Here is a 16,225-nt window from a genome sequence, read left to right as displayed (position 1 = left end):
GAAATCGTTCTTAAATCAAGGCTGTTTGTACTTGATTTTGGCAGGGTGTTTTTTCATGAGTATGGACATATTTTAATCATTTTTGAAAATCTTATTAGTTTTTGAAAACCAAGATACAAAATAAACAAAGGGAATTTTTTCGTAAGTCCTTGTCCAATTCCAAAATGGGCGCCAAAGTGAAAGCTTAGCTCTCTCTTTCTCCGAATCGCTCTCATTTTGGTGCGTTATAGCCGGCTTTTCCTTTGCAGCGAGCGCCAAGCTCGGCCGGAAAAGCCACTGGAAAAGCTCGAAGCTCGAGAATACCCAACAGACGAATTGGCAGCGCAGCGAATTCGTAGAAAATGAATCGGAAAAATGAACTTTCCCAGGGGGCGGGCGGGCCGGAAAAGTGCTCGTGCCTGTGTGCGTGCGTATCTGTGTTGTTTTCCTTTTTTCCTTTACGTTTTTTTGCATTGCCCTAGCATCTCCGCTTCGTTTTCGGAGGACGACGGAACGCCAACAAGTAGCAGTTCAGCATTCGAAGCGTTCGCTTGCCAGCGGACACAGGCCGAACTTAGCGGGTCAACAGCGAAACGGTTCAGTTTTCGAAATCGCCGAGTATCGGTTAACGGTTGGGGATATTTTCGAATTGTTTATTTTTGTTTGAGAGTGTTTCGTATGTGAAAAGCCTAAGAAAAATCAAGCGAGTGAGGAATACTTGCAAACTAAACTTGTTGTGAAAGTTCAAGAACCAAAACTGCCAAAGGTGAGCAAGGGAAATTTAAAAATTGAATTTACAAATTTAAAAAAATATATAAAAATTCAGAAATTATTTAATTGTTAAATTAAAAGTGTTGAAATGTTTAGTTCGACTGCTTAAAGTAGTTTATAAAAATGGTCAAATAGTGCAGTCATCAAAAGCCTAACTGGGAGTATCAATTTGTAAGAAAGTCTGCAATTTGTTCAACTGTACGGACTTTTTGGGTTTTTAATGTAGGTACAATATTTCATTGTTATCTACGCAAAATCAGAAATAAATCTCAGAATTTTAAATTAGGAAACACAAATTAAATGCACAACGTTTTTGAAGTGGACTATGATTTTTCATAGAATATTTCAACATATACTTTTTTTCTATATTGCTATGTGTCTTCATGGCAACTGAAGATTATTTAGTTCACATTTTTTAAACTTCTTTTAAACTATATTCCTATGAACATTATACGATAGCTTATAGCTTTTTAAAAAACTGTTCATTCGACATGGATACCAGATTATATTTTTTACCATTTATTTTAGCTATTGATAAATACATCAGAAAAAGTAGCCTAAAACTATGGTTTCGGGGTTTATATTTTTTGAAATTATTTTTTTTTTTTGACAAAAGCTTGTATTCCCTTTGCGATTTTCCATTTGCAACACATTCAAACTAGGCAAAAAACAAGCAAAAGCCAGTTCAAAACCGGAGGCAACAAAAAGGTTTCCTGCATACTTTATTTTGAATGCACTTTGAGACTGTCACATAAACCGAACCAGCGGGGGAATATACGAATACATATTTATGGGTGGAGGCTTGAATCGCTCCCTTCGTAACCCTTTTATTGCACTCGAAGAAAATGTGTAGTTCTGAATAAAATTTAATAATATATATTAATTTTAAAAGGTTTAAAATGTGTCCCCAAGGTAAAAACGTTATAAATTTTTTAAAATTGGTGTACAAAATTGCTATCCATTTTTAACAAGAGACGAAGTTTTTTTTTCCATGACATTGTGAATAGACTTTTATACCCAAAAACCTTTAAATATGTTTGAGATTAAATACATATAGGTAATATATTATACCACGTGGCTGAAGTAATAAATATATTTTCAAGTCTGAAAGAAATTAGTGCTGAAACTTAAGTATAAATTTAAAATAGAACAATAAAAATAAAGGAACATAAGAAAAAATACATTAGTCCTGAAACTTGAGTATACATTTTAAGTGATACAATATAAAAATACACAATAGTGGAAATGAGTAGCAACACAACAGTGGATATTTGTGTTGTAATTTTTCAATTTACCCCATATTTTCTTTAAGTGTGCCACCCTTGAATGCTCGTCGCGACCACTCATCATCTGTCATTGATTTGTTTTCTGTTCCATTTGCCTTCCCGCTTTTCCCATCCATTTCTAGTAAGCTAATTAGAGAAGGGTCCAAGGATACTAGAATATCCTTCGAAATGATTTGCGGCTCTTTTGCCTATTGTGTATGATTTTATGCACTTCTGACTGCATTCAAAATTTATTTCGTTCGCCCGCCAAAATTTTGCAAAGCGTTCTTAAAGCGAAAAAATGCGAAAAAATTGAGGGAGAGAAAGGGGTAAAAGTTCTGGGCGGAAGGACCTTATTGACAATGGTGCATTCTGCATTCTGAGCGTTCTGGAATGCCAAGAGTCGAGAGTCAAGAGCCATAAATTTGACGCCGCCAAGTCCTTTTGGCATCCACAGCAAACAAAATGCGTCGATGGTCCCTCAGAGGGGAAAATTGTCCGAGGGACGGGGGAAAATTATAGAGGAAAATTGCAGGGGCGAGGGTGACGAGCTGATGCGGTCATTTGAGTGCCAGCAAGAGAAATGTGCAGCAAACAAAAATAATAATATTATTTTCATTATTAATCTGCAGCTATTATTTGTCTCCCCTTTTGGCCGGAGGGTCTTCAACGATCATCCTTGAGTTTTCCCAAGACATTGAAGTTTTCTTTTCGGACTTAAAGCCAATTAAAGACCAAGACTACGAACCTTAAAGATATCATTTTTATAAACTCAAACTTATGGGGGGCATAGAAAATATAAATCAAAAACAATCCACAAGATAAGGTTTGAAAATATGATACTTCAAAGATATTTCTTATCCTTATCTAAACTTTCTTTCAGTTGTTTTCCTCACCAAAGTTCCCGCTTTCTTTTATTAAATTAAATGTGGGAACCTTTTCCCTCCATTTATTTAGTTGATTAAGCCCCGAATCAATTAAACTCCCAGAAATCAAAAACAATCCTCAAGATACGATTTTAAAAATAGTATGCTACTTCAAACATATTTCTTATCCTTACCTAATCTTTCTTTTAGTCATTTTTCCTCACCAAAGTTCCCAGTTATTTTTCACCAAATTAAATTTAGTAACATATTCCTTCCATTTATTTAGTTGATTAAGCCCCGAATCAATTAAACTCCCAGAAATCAAAAACAATCCTCGAGTTAAGGTTTCAAACATAGTATGCTACTTCAAAGATATTTCTTATCCTTATCTAAACTTTCTTATAGTGGTTTTTCCTCATCAAAGTTCTCTGTTAGTATCTTTTATAAAATTAAATTTAGTAACACTTTCTCCTTATTTATTTAGCTGATTAAGCCCCGAATCAATTCAATTCCCAATCCCATATTATAACCACAACCTCAGTTGACCGCAGTTTCTAATTGGTAAAACCAAATTCTGGTTCGACCTTCGTCGAGAATTGGTAAATCAAGAGGAGGGTTCTATTCAAATTATGTGCATGTATTTCACTTTCGCCTTCATTTGCGACTTTTTGTCGTTGGTTTTCTTGATGATTTAGATTCCTGTTCAGCAGGATTTCTCTTTATGGCCCCAACATTTGCCAGCATTGCGGTCAAAATTTTCTAAATATGTTGGATGGGGGCTGTTGTTTCGTGCTTGGCAAACATTTTCATTTTCGTTGGCGATTTCTTATTGCTCTTGTTTCGACAACTGCACTCAATTTTATGGCCCCTCGCATTTTATTTAGTTGGCCATTTTTTTTGTTTTTCGTTTCTGGATGGGGAAACTTTCAATGGGCCTCCCTGGGAATTTCCCAGCCCAAAAAAAATAAAACAGAAACCCCACGGCTCCCTGTTATAATTTCATTTGCTGGCCTTTGGTTACATTTACATTTTTATTTCCTCCCGGACGCCTACGACACAGGCCCGAAAAAAATGGTTTTCTCCCTGTTTTATGACTTTGGTCTAATGTTTTGGTACGATTTAAATGAAGTAATAGAAGTGGCCCAAAGTCAGGGGGCACCATTACAATCCCCTGCCATCTTTTCTGACACTTACACAAATTGCATTTATCATCTGGAGTTTTCCAGTAGCATTTTTGACTTACGAACTTTGCCAACTCCAAAGAAGAAAGTAAGCGAAAATCTGCAAGGAAAGTGAAACGCAGTAAACACATCGTCAGCAAACTAAAGCCGAGAGGATTTTCCCCCAGCCCCCATCTTTTTAGCCGTGTGTTTTATGAGGGTTTATCCAGACTTCTCTTCAACCTAACACCAAAAAAAAAATGAAAAGAAGCACCCTACTTTACACACAGCTATGGTTGAGATAATAGTTACACATTTTCATGCTTATAAATATAGAAACATATCCCAAAAACCATTTAAATAATTAAATATTATTATTACTATATTAATAGTTAAATATCAATATAATATATTACCATTTTAAATACTGTTTATACTATATATACTAGTATAGTATTTTAATACTTTAATACCACTTTAAATACTTTTTATATGATAATATACTGAATATTTTTATAATTTAATCTTGGATAATTAGGCATACTGATTTTGTGTTTTTAAGTAGTTATCATTCCTATTTATAGTATTCAGACACACTACTATAATTTTAAACACAACTGTACTGCTTGGCCAAAATAAAGAAACATGGCCATGAAACCGTAAACATTTGGCTGTGATTCCCCACTTTTCGGGCCTCCATTTTTATGCGGACTTTTCTTTATAGGCGGGTCTACAGATGTTGCTTAGGGGCTAGCCAAAATATATAGAGCGCTGGGGATAGTCCGAATCGAATGTGGGATAAGTATAAATGAACTGTTTATGATTCTGCGAGGCGAGGCGGGGATTGTAAAAGAATATGTTATCGTTTTTGCACTGGCCTAAGAAAATAGTAAAATCTAACGAGCAAAGGCAAGGTTTTAATATTGTGGAAATTATGATAATGTTATTGTTTTTTCGGGATTTTTATATTCTCAGTTATTGCTAATGAAATGTAGATTTATTTACGATTATTAGAGCACTTAGCCACAAACCTTTAGACATATGCCATTTCGGAATCGTTTAAGTCAGTTTAATCGCTTAAATATGTTGTGGGTCACCTTTCTACAAGTCATCGAAAACTTTAAAAAATATACCTTCATTTAATGTATATTTTTTGAGAATAAGAAGACAAACTTTTAGAGATTTGTCTTTTTCACTTTCGGAAACCGCTAAGTCAAGGTCAGGGATCTTTTTTTAATCTAACAGAAACTTATAAAAAAATGTAATAATTTTTAACAGTACATTATAAAAACAAGGAAGAACGCTATAGTCGAGTACCTCGGCTATCAGATACCCGTTACTCAGCTATATGGAGATATGCAAGCAGCAAAGCGAGATTAAAAAAATTTTTTTTTGGATCAATCGATAGGTATCGACGAGACCAATACATTTCAGTTAAAATTTTTTATCTAGCATGAAAATTGTGGGCGTCACAGGTCTTCGCGGTTTGTGGGCGTTAAAGTGGGCGTGGCAAATTTTTTTTTGGATCAATCGATAGGTATCGACGAGACCAATACATTTCAGTTAAAATTTTTTATCTAGCATGAAAATTGTGGGCGTCACAGGTTTTCGCGGTTTGTGGGCGTTAAAGTGGGCGTGGCAAACTTTTTTTTGGGTCAATCGATAGGTATTGATGAGAACAATACATTTCAGTTAAAATTTTTATTCTAGCATCAAAACTGTAGGAGCCACAGTTTTGGGCGGTTTGTGGGCGTTAGAGTGGGCGTGGCACTGTGCTGAAACAAACTTGCGCTGCGTAAGAAGCTCAGGAATCTGCACGCCAAATCTCAATAGCCTAGCTCCCATAGTTTCCGAGATCTCAGCGTTCATCCGGACGGACAGACGGACAGACGGACAGACGGACAGACGGACATGGCTAGATCGACTCGGCTATTGATCCTGATCAAGAATATATATACTTTGTGGGGTCGGAAACGCTTCCTTCTGCCTGTTACATACTTTCCGACGAATCTAGTATACCCTTTTACTCTACGAGTAACGGGTATAATAAGTTCCCCACCTTAAAATTTAAATTTTGTAACAGATGTTTGAAATTATCCCTTCTCTATAAGTTCCGCTCGGGGTCACCTCTTTGTAATCTAACAGAAACCTATAAAAACATTTGTAAAACAAGTTCACCCCTTTAAATTCAAATTATTTAACAGATGTTTGAAATTACTCCTTCAATTTCTCATATCGATTACCAATCCTCCGATAATGGTTTTTCCTCATACACTTTTAAACAACCAGGTCTTTCGTCCGGATTTCCCTTATCTAAGATTGGTAAATTGTTTTTTTTTTTGCTGATTATATCTGATTGTTGTTGTTCTTCTGCTTCTTTATCATTTCCCACAGCCCCTCATGACATGGAAAGGGGGCGTGGCAGGAATGGGGAGGGGGGGGGGCTGATGTTTCGCATGTCATTGTCGTAAGTTGGCATATGTCACCAAGGTGTTATGCGCACATATATAAGAGTATATATATGTACAATGTACATCTTACTTTTTTCTAAAACAACAAAAAATTGCGAAAAGAAAAAGAAACCCGGGCACACATACATTTAAAGTGTGCAAGGCATTAAGGTTTATGTGTGCGAAAAGCCAACTCGGAACATTTGTGCTTGTGTATTTACAGGACTTCCTTTTTAGGGGTATGTTCCATTCTGGGATGCTTTTTGTACAAGGATATTACTTTGAAGTGCTTAAAAATATTTGTAGTCCCCAGTAATATAGTATTAATTTAATTTTTTTTATTTAAAGTTTAGTATTTCTTTTAAAATATATTTACTTTTGTAAATTCTTATAGAACTTGGGTATTTATTTTAACATTTTTTTGGAATACATATTTAATCTATAATCATGATAAATTATTATTCTTTCATTTTTTAAGGGTTCTGGATGTTCGTGGTGACCCCGATTAAAATGGTTACTGATATATATATATATACTATATTTTTAAATACTTATAGAAAGAACTGTGGGATTTACTTTTACTTGTTTTTGAAATATATATTTAATCTATAATCATGATACATTTTTACCCTCTTATTTTTTAAGGGCTCTGAAAGTTCGTGGTGACCTCGATTAAGTTGGATACTTTTGAGTGAGATTTGCATATATATATAAAATTATATATATATACTATATATTTAAATACTTATAGAAAGAACTGTGGAATTTACTTTCACTTGCTTTTTTTTAAATATATATTCAATCTAAATTCATGATAGATTATTACCTTATAATTTTTTAAGGGCCTTGGATGTTCGTGGTGACCCCGATTAAGTTGGTTACTTTTGAGTGAGATTTGAGGGCGATGAGCAGGGCCAGAAAAACACTTTATCCGCTAGGCCATTACACGCTTTTACCCCTCATCCACCCGCCTCCCATTACTCTGAAAGTAAATTTATGTTAATAACAAAATCAGAAAATCCTTAAATTGTCATTAGCTAAGCCTTTTCGGTAAGTCCGCCGAGATTTTGTCATAGCTTATATATATATACATTGTTTTGTTTGTTTTTTTTTTAGCTGTTTTTTGGCGGCAAGTTTCGGCCCCGTGGCTTTTAATGGCTTTGGTTGGGGTTGAGGGATTTTCGACCTGGGTCCAAAGTGCCAAACGAACACAGCAAATGCTTTTAGACCCGACCAGGACTAATTCCCTTTTTTTTCTTGTTCTTTGTGTGCTGGAAATGTTGCAATTTTTGTTGAATTTGCATCTGAATTTTCGGTTGGCTTTAAGGGATTTTTGGTTTTGTTCCTGCAAATAGAAATGTGTGCGGCATTGCCTACTTAACTGGACCGGAAACAGATTTTCTCTGCTTTTATCTACGTTTCCTTTGATGCATTTGTTTACGCCTCTTATCGGCCATTGTTGTGCTGTGCATTTCCGTTTCCGTTTGAGATACGCCCTTCCTTTGGTCCAGGAATAAGGGCTCAGGGCTCAGAGCCCAGTACTCTCGACTGAGGATTCAGGACTTGGGACTCCCCAGATGCCACTCCATCTATGGACGAACAAATTATGTGCCAATAAAGGTCCGTCTGAGAGTGTGTGGCCCGCTCAATTCTTGCCAATAAAATCCATCTTAACTTTTATGGCCCAAGGGGGCCACCCCTACTAAATGCCCAAAGAGGCTGCACAGCGAGAAAATCAGTTCAAAACTGACCTTTATTTGTTTGTAAACTATTAATCAGCATTTTTTATATCCTTTTAATATTTTACAATTATTTTTTCAAAATAACTTCATTGTATCTTTCATTATTACATATATTATTACGATTTCAACAAAAAGTTATACAGTTTTCTCATGGATATTTAAGTAATATGTCTTTAAAGCATGTAGAATTTGTTATATATTTTGTTACCAATATTTTTGATTGATAAGTAACTTAAAATATTATTTTTTAATTATTATTTTTTTAAATAAGTTAATTGTGTCTTTCATTATTACATATATTATTACTATTTCAACAACAAATTATATAGTTTTCTCGTGGATATTTAAGTAATATGTCTTTAAAACATGTAGAATATTTTATAATTTTTTTACCAATTGTTTAGATTGATATGTAACTTTTTTTTTTTTATTTTTTGATTGACAGTTTGTGGTTTTTACCGTGTAGCAGCTTAGGGCAGCAGCAGAATTGAGCCTGGCTTTTAAAGCTTTGTGCCCTTAAGCCCCTGTCAAATGTCATGTGTCCTGTGTCCTGCCTCCTGTGTCCCTTGTCCCTTGTCCTGTGTGTAAGCTTATCGCCTGTTGGTGTCTCTAAATTGCAGCTGAACTTGTTCGCACTGAGAGCCGAAAGATAAACCCAACTTAAAATAACAATTGAACTTTCAGTGGACATCCGGTTGGAAATGCTAAGAGAAATGTTTAGTCAGTTAGCCAGTCCAATTATCTTATCAAGTGCCGTCTCTACTTGAGACATGCCAGGAAATTCTTTAAAAATCAACTAGTTTATGCACAGCTTTATGAAGTTGTAATAACAATATGGCACAGATTTAAAAACAATTCACAGGCAGTTCTGAATCTCTTTAAGTTCGCATAAATGTTTTACAACTATTAACTTACGTCTTTAGGAAGAAAATATTTAATATCTGGGCATAACAATATAGCATATATTTGAAAACAATTCACAAGCGGTGTTGAATCTCTTCAGTTTTGAATAAATGTTTTACCATTATTATCTGAAGTCTTTAAGTAGAAAATATTTAATATCTGGGCATAACAACATAGCATATGTTAGAAAAAAAATTAACAAGCAGTTCGGAATCTCTTTAATTTTTTTATTACTATTAACTGAAGTCTTTAAGTAGAAAATATTTAATATCTGGGCAAAGTAAAAAATTATTTAGACACTCATGTAAAAAAAAAGGTAGCAATCTATAACATTAAAGTAGATATAGCTATATTTTATTTGCCTAAGACATATAAAATTCCATAATATTAGATTTATTATAGTATCAAGAGTAATTAAACAATATATTAAACCAATTTTGATCACTTATCTGCTAAACCATTTAGGTGAATTTAAATGCAAGCCGACATTGTCAAACATGCAAGCCACAACAAAAAAGCCTCAAGAATGCCAGTTAAAAATTTGCCGAGAAATATGATATATGACAAATTAGTTTTGCGATGACCGGTCTAGTGTGCATCCCGATTGTTCCATCTTGTTGGGATTCCGGTCACGTATGTCCATCATTTCCAGGGGCGCCCCCACAAAGGGCGAGCGGGGGGTCCACGGATTTGTCAGCGGGAGTATTTGTTGTATTGGGAGGGGGGTGAAAAGTTAAACTCGGGCATTAAATTCAATGGACAGGCCACAGGCACCGACAAGGACAACAAACTGGTCTTCATTCTCCGCCCCCCTTTCTGTAGCCACGCCCCCCCTCGCAGCATGTGTGTGCGGAAAGTGATGCCCATGGAAAATCAACAAAAAGCGGGTAAAAATAACAATTAGAAAATAGAACAGGAAATAATATGGGTGGTGTGGAATTGACTCCTTTTATTACATTTATACGCCGATTTAAAAATTAAAGGGGTTTCTCTTTTTTTATTTTAAGGTAAACAGTTTAAATAGTTTTGAGTGTTAATGTACTGCTGTAAACTTTATAAATCGCTGTAAAAATAAATGCATTTATGCAAAATATCACTCATACGACACGTACGCCAATTTAAACAACTGATGTTTGACCACACTGCACATAAGTGATAAGCTATGAAACCATATATGTGCTCTTTAAAATATTTTTATTTGTTTATTTTATTTTTAAATATTAAACATTACCACTTATTTCATTACTTATGGAAATAATATTCAACCCAATATTTCATTTGGAATATTTGTATTATATTTTTTATAAAGTATCTTTTTATTTGCTAGCTTAAATCTGAGAAAAAAGACATAAACTCATTCCTAATGTGGCCGGAACGCAACAGGAGATGCCATTGTGAAAAAAAAGAGGACAACAGGAAAACAAAAGTATCCCTCAAGTGGTCATCATCAGAATTGTTTTCCCTTTTTTACTCCCTTTTCTGGTTGTTGTTCTATTTGCACTGAATTAATTGACCAAGTTTTGCTTTGAAACTTCGCCCCGCTTTGGCCACAAATTGCAGTCATCAAAACTGGAAAAGGGGGGCTTGGAAAAAGGGGGGTTTGGGGATAATGGCCGAGAGGAGACAATTCAATTTATCAGCTTTAGGGCGCTTTTGTAATGGCATTTCCTAAGTGAGATTGGTGGAGTGCTTGAGATGGCTTCATTGCACTCGGGTTCTATTTGAATTGACTTTACTTAAATTATTTTATTTTTAAGATTTTTTAAAATTTTTTTAAACATTTTTTAAATGTATTTTGTACCACTTTTTATTAATAAATAATATTTAGTTCCAAAAAATATTATTATTTCTAAGTAAAAAAATATTTAATAAATTAAATATTATATAAATATTATATATCTTATAAATAATTTTGTTTGGCTATGTAGATTTTCAATTTCCCTTTCTTTTCTTCTACAGTTTTCCATTGAATTTCCCCATTTTCTTTTCGTTTGCCATTAAAGTTTTAGCCAACATTCCGGAGACGATAAACGATTGCATCTCGTGGCTTTCAGCCTGGCAGCACTAAACAACAATATCTTGAATATTTATCCTTGGGCATAATTATCTACTACGCACCTCTCTCACACACAAGCACACATAGGGCCTAAAGAATAACAATTCCCAGGACCTCCATGGGTGGCGAAAAAGGGGGGTCGAGCACTTAGTTAGGGCCAAAAGTGCCCCATTGTTTTGCCCACAACATGTGGGTGGTTGGGTTGTGTTGCTGGTGTGTCTCAGCTTAAATTGCTTGGAATTCATGCATCCTGTCAGGGGGGAGGGGGGGGGGGGGGTGTGTGGGGTTTGGAAGGACATATTCTCCTGGGCTTATCCTGGGGCGTCATAAGTTGAGCTCATTAGAAAACCGTTAAGAAACAGCAACTCCAAAGCCATTCTTTAAAGTGCCGCTCCCTGGAAAGTGCGAAAACTCTAAAAAAAAAATAGCAGCCAAATGGGCAAAAAGCCAGCAAAAAGAACAAGAAGCCTTTAGAATTTTCCATCTCCTATTTTTTGTTTATTTATGTCCTTACTAATTGCACACAGAGGTATATATAGAGGGAAAAACCCGCACTTGAAGTGGCAAGATAAAGGCAGAAAAGGTGAAATGCACAAGGAAAATAAAAAATTTCTTTCTTTTTTATTAAAACCAAGACTTAATTTAAAGCACAAAAATTATTTTTAAAAGTGTAAACATATTTTTAGACAAAAGAGTAAGGAAGTAAGTGACTTCATCCTATCTACCCCGAATTCTAGTTACAGGATCAGCTTGTGTTTTCCCCCTTTCAGTCGTCATCTTTTTTTTTTTCTAAGGACCTAAAATTGCTACTTTCTGGGGCGCAGAGCACTCAACTTTCATGACCCCGGGAATTGCAAGGCGTCCAAATGAGCGCTATTTTTATGGCCTAATGAACTTAAGCAGCTTAACCCCTAAAATGTGCGAAGGGGTCCTGCGTTAATGCATTTGGCACATGGCTTTGCTAATTGAGTGGCAGGACTCGCTGCCCCCTTAAATGCGTAATGTCCTCTTCAGTCATAAATAAACATTATTTAATTAATTGCGAACGGTAATCACAAGATGCCATTTCAATTTTTGTTTTTCAGCTGTACGTTTCATGAATGCATACTGGACGGCAATTCATAAATATGTAATTAAATGGGTTTGGGCATCTTTGATATCCCTTTTTAGTTTAACAAAATATTTTAGTTAGCTAGCATTTCGGTAAATCAGCTAAAACTCTTTTTATTTTAGTGGAAAATTATTTTTATCATGTGTCTTGTCGCTTTATTATATGGAATAGTAATTACATTTATACATTTTTTTGCTAAATAATTTTTGCATAAAATGATTTATGAAGGTACTATATTTAGAATAAATCAAAAACACCTCTTAAAAAGATACAAATCTCGTAAAGATCTAATATTAAGTTTTGTGACTACAAATGATTACACAGGGAGAATCCGGCCGTTTTCATTTGAGTTGAAAGTGTTCTTGAAAATAAAACGACTTTTTGCTTTAATCAAGTTGAATTGGCGGTATTTACATTGTATATTTCAACAACTTAACTATTAGTACAGTCAATAGTGTATACTTATTAAAAAGTTGTTAAATAAACTTAATTTAATTTTTTTTCTCACCATTTTGTTCTAATGTTGAGAACATTGATACCAAAATGTTCTTACTTTTTAAGAATAAATGTTCTCAATACAAGAACAATGTACTTGAATAATTCTCTCTGTATATGCTTTTGAGCAAGATTTCGATCGGACTATAGTAACTGACTTATAATTTTTGGTCTATATATACTAAACTTCTCACGGACACTCACGGTGCGATTCGTCACTACGTGGAGTGCCGTCCTCAGTGATATTAGTGAATCCGGTTCAATCTATAACATTTTAAAAAGAGAATAAGCTGGATTTCTCTCATTGTTTTCACTATTTGTATTATTTTTATCTTCTTTGATTTTTAAAAAAATTTTCTCAGTGGACAGAGGGCTCATCATGCCCAGTTACTACCCTAGACTTGGTCGTCCTTTTGTCTCTTGCCGTGACAACTGTCAAACGTTTGATTTGTTATGCAGCGAGCGGCGAGTGGAAATGTTTTGACATTTATCAAAGGTAAGCAGCATTGGCAAATTTGTCGCTCGCCTGCAGGTGCAAAATGCTTAACAAATGAGTTTCAGGTGAGCTCCGTGCGAAGCCAATGATTGATTATCCCCTATATGCGATGTATGGCCTCCCTTCGACTCGAAACACCTTCAATATATATTGGCATTTCATTTATTTTTGCAGCCCTCGAAACGTTGAAATTTTAATGAGCTTTTGATGCAAAATACGAGTTAAGCTGCTTGTCGCATTATTTATGTTAAATATGCTGAATATTTAATGCACGCACATGCCAAAGACTATCGATGGCCGAAAAAAAAAATCAGGTTCCGATGTCATATAGAGCCTGGTTCACACAATATTCCCGCATCCTAGAATGTTTACCAAAGCTATTGGCTTAACCGTCTGAGCTTAATTGGTTTGCCTTGCCAACGAGCTGGGTGGAATTTTCCGATTAATTGATGGGCGGAAAATGTGTGGCCAAACGAAAGCCAAGCTGCCATTTAAATTGCGATTAAACGCAATCGAATAGTCCAAAGTGATTGTGATATATGTATTGTGATATTTTCAAGCTAAGTGCTTTTGGTGATTGGGAAAAACTGATATTTGGTACTTAAGAGCAGTAAACAGAGCGAAATATTCAAGTAAATTGTTCTTGAATTGAAAACATTCGTTCTTAAAAACCATGTAAGTACATTTGTTCTCAATATTAGAACGAAATGGAGAGAAGAGTAAAGTTAAATTGAGTTTATTTAATAAATTTTTGATAAGTATACATTACTGACTGGCCTATTAGTTTATTTGTTAAGATATATTAATGTCGTTCTATTTTTAAGAACATTTTCAACTCAATATTTTCTCTGTGTACATAAATGCATTTAATAATAATAAATCAACAATAAAATAGAACATTTAAATTATTGCATTTTATAACTAAATGTAAATGCTTAAAATAATTCAAAGATTAATATTGAATGATTGCATTGAAAATGTGTGACCACATAAAAGTCAAATGCTAATTTAATAGTCACAATAAATATAAATTAAAATCCTTATCCCCGAATTCCATTAAGTTGGCTTATTCAAAAAGTTAGCCCGACTAAAGAAAACAAAATCCAACTCATCAGCCTTGATTTTCGCCAAAAACTGCGTGATACCGAATTTATAACGATGCCATTTGAATGTAAATTATTCAACAAGTGCTTTGGAAGTTGAACCTCGTGGGATATAATATAATATTAAATGCGACGCACAAAGAATCGGAACCATCTCGGTTTCCATTTGTTTAAGGCCTTCATCCCCGCATCCTCGCCGAAATGCATTCAAAAGTTTTGTTCATTGTTCATTGGCTTGTTTTTGTGTCAGTTTTATTAAATGGTCTGTGGTGGTGCGGTGGTTCTGGTGGTTCTGTTGCTGTTCAGATGGCTTTGTTTCATTGTGCTGCGGTGCACAGAAATGGATGTTTTCGCTGGGCATTTGCATAATTGAGTAGCCAAAAACTATAAATTCCGCCGCCAGTCAAATCGATTAAATGGTTTGCTCTTTGTTTTCCTCCATATTTCTATAAATGCTTTGCATACATGTTTTTTTTAAGTTTGAATTGCGACAGACGACGAATGCAATTGCCAAAATACACCGTCCTCAAAGAAGAGTTCTAACCAAATATAGCATTTCTCTAAATTATTTTTTCAGCTTCACTGCCTTCCAATATGCTTAAAACATCAAATTCTAGTGTAGTTGTTATTATATTTTTGAATAAATATTCAGGACAATTTTATGCATTTAAATTGGTTCATAAAATATATCAAAATAATATAGTATGGTAATATGGTATATCACCTTAAAATTTCTTACTTTAAAGTCCAGTTCCTTGTAGATCTTACTTCACCTAAAATTAGTATATTTTTGCCGGCAAGAGGAGAACCCGTTGTCGTTAGAGTTTGAAGAGAAGATTGGATGAAATTGGGTGGGTAAGGTCAAAAAAGGTGGGTTTTTTTTTGTGGGTGGAAGGGTGAAAGCGGAGGAGTGCAGGAAATTGGACGCCATTGTTGACATTGTTTCCATTGCCTCAGCACACTCGATGAGCACTTTTATTTTGCCACATTTCCTCATCTTTTTTTTTTTTGTTTTCCAGATTTGTGATTCGAATTTGTTGCCATTTTTGATTCTCGGCCAACAGCCGCTCGGAATCCAAATTGCGAGCTGTATTTGCATAGCTCCCCCAGCCGGAATCTCCCAAAAAAGGGTGGGGGTAAAAGGGTTCCGCAAGGGGGGGCCCTTTGAAAAGGGTTAGAAAGTGCGCAAAGTGCAACAGTTGCAGAGTTTCTGCGATGCCAGGCAAATGGAATCGAGCTGAGTGCCTGCCGTCGCCTGAAATGGGATGCTTACGAAGGCACTGATAGAAATATTGTATTCCCTATATAAAATGAAACAATTAAATAAAAAATCGGAGAGCGAACACCAAAGCTTAAAAGGTTTATTTTACATAGATAACCTTCTATAAATTATAGTTAAAATATATTTATTTAAAATTCATTCATAGAAAACGAATAACTAGTACAGAAATTTTGAGATAATGTTCCATTTTAATTTACTACCGTATATGTTTACCGAAAACGAAATATAACGGCCTTTATAATATTTTGACATTAATCATAAGATCGTTCGTATAGCAGCTAAATGATAAGGTCGAACGATTTTTGAAAAATTGTATTCGGAATTCTGAAATATTAAAAGAATGATATTCCCAAGAGTAAAAGTTAATATATCAAAATACAGTATAGATATATTTTTTTACATCTTTAAAAAAATATTTTTTTATCATTTTTCTGGGAGCTGTAGGATATAGTTGTCCGATACCTGCCATAGAAATAGGACTTTTAGGAAGGTTTTGTCCCGATAGCTTTAAAACTGAGAGACTAGTTTGCGTAGAGACGGATTTAC

General features: G+C 34.8%; 1 protein-coding gene across 21 annotated transcripts in view; it reads right to left on the bottom strand.

Annotated features, from left to right (window-relative positions):
• The window catches only part of LOC118878363 (protamine-like protein 99C), a 110,878-nt gene that overhangs the window by 7,925 nt on the left and 86,728 nt on the right, over positions 1 to 16,225 (bottom strand). The window lies entirely within an intron of this gene.

This window comes from Drosophila suzukii, chromosome X, assembly GCF_043229965.1.
Source record: "Drosophila suzukii chromosome X, CBGP_Dsuzu_IsoJpt1.0, whole genome shotgun sequence".
NCBI lineage: Eukaryota > Metazoa > Arthropoda > Insecta > Diptera > Drosophilidae > Drosophila > Drosophila suzukii.
This window is presented reverse-complemented; position numbering and strand designations above follow the sequence as displayed.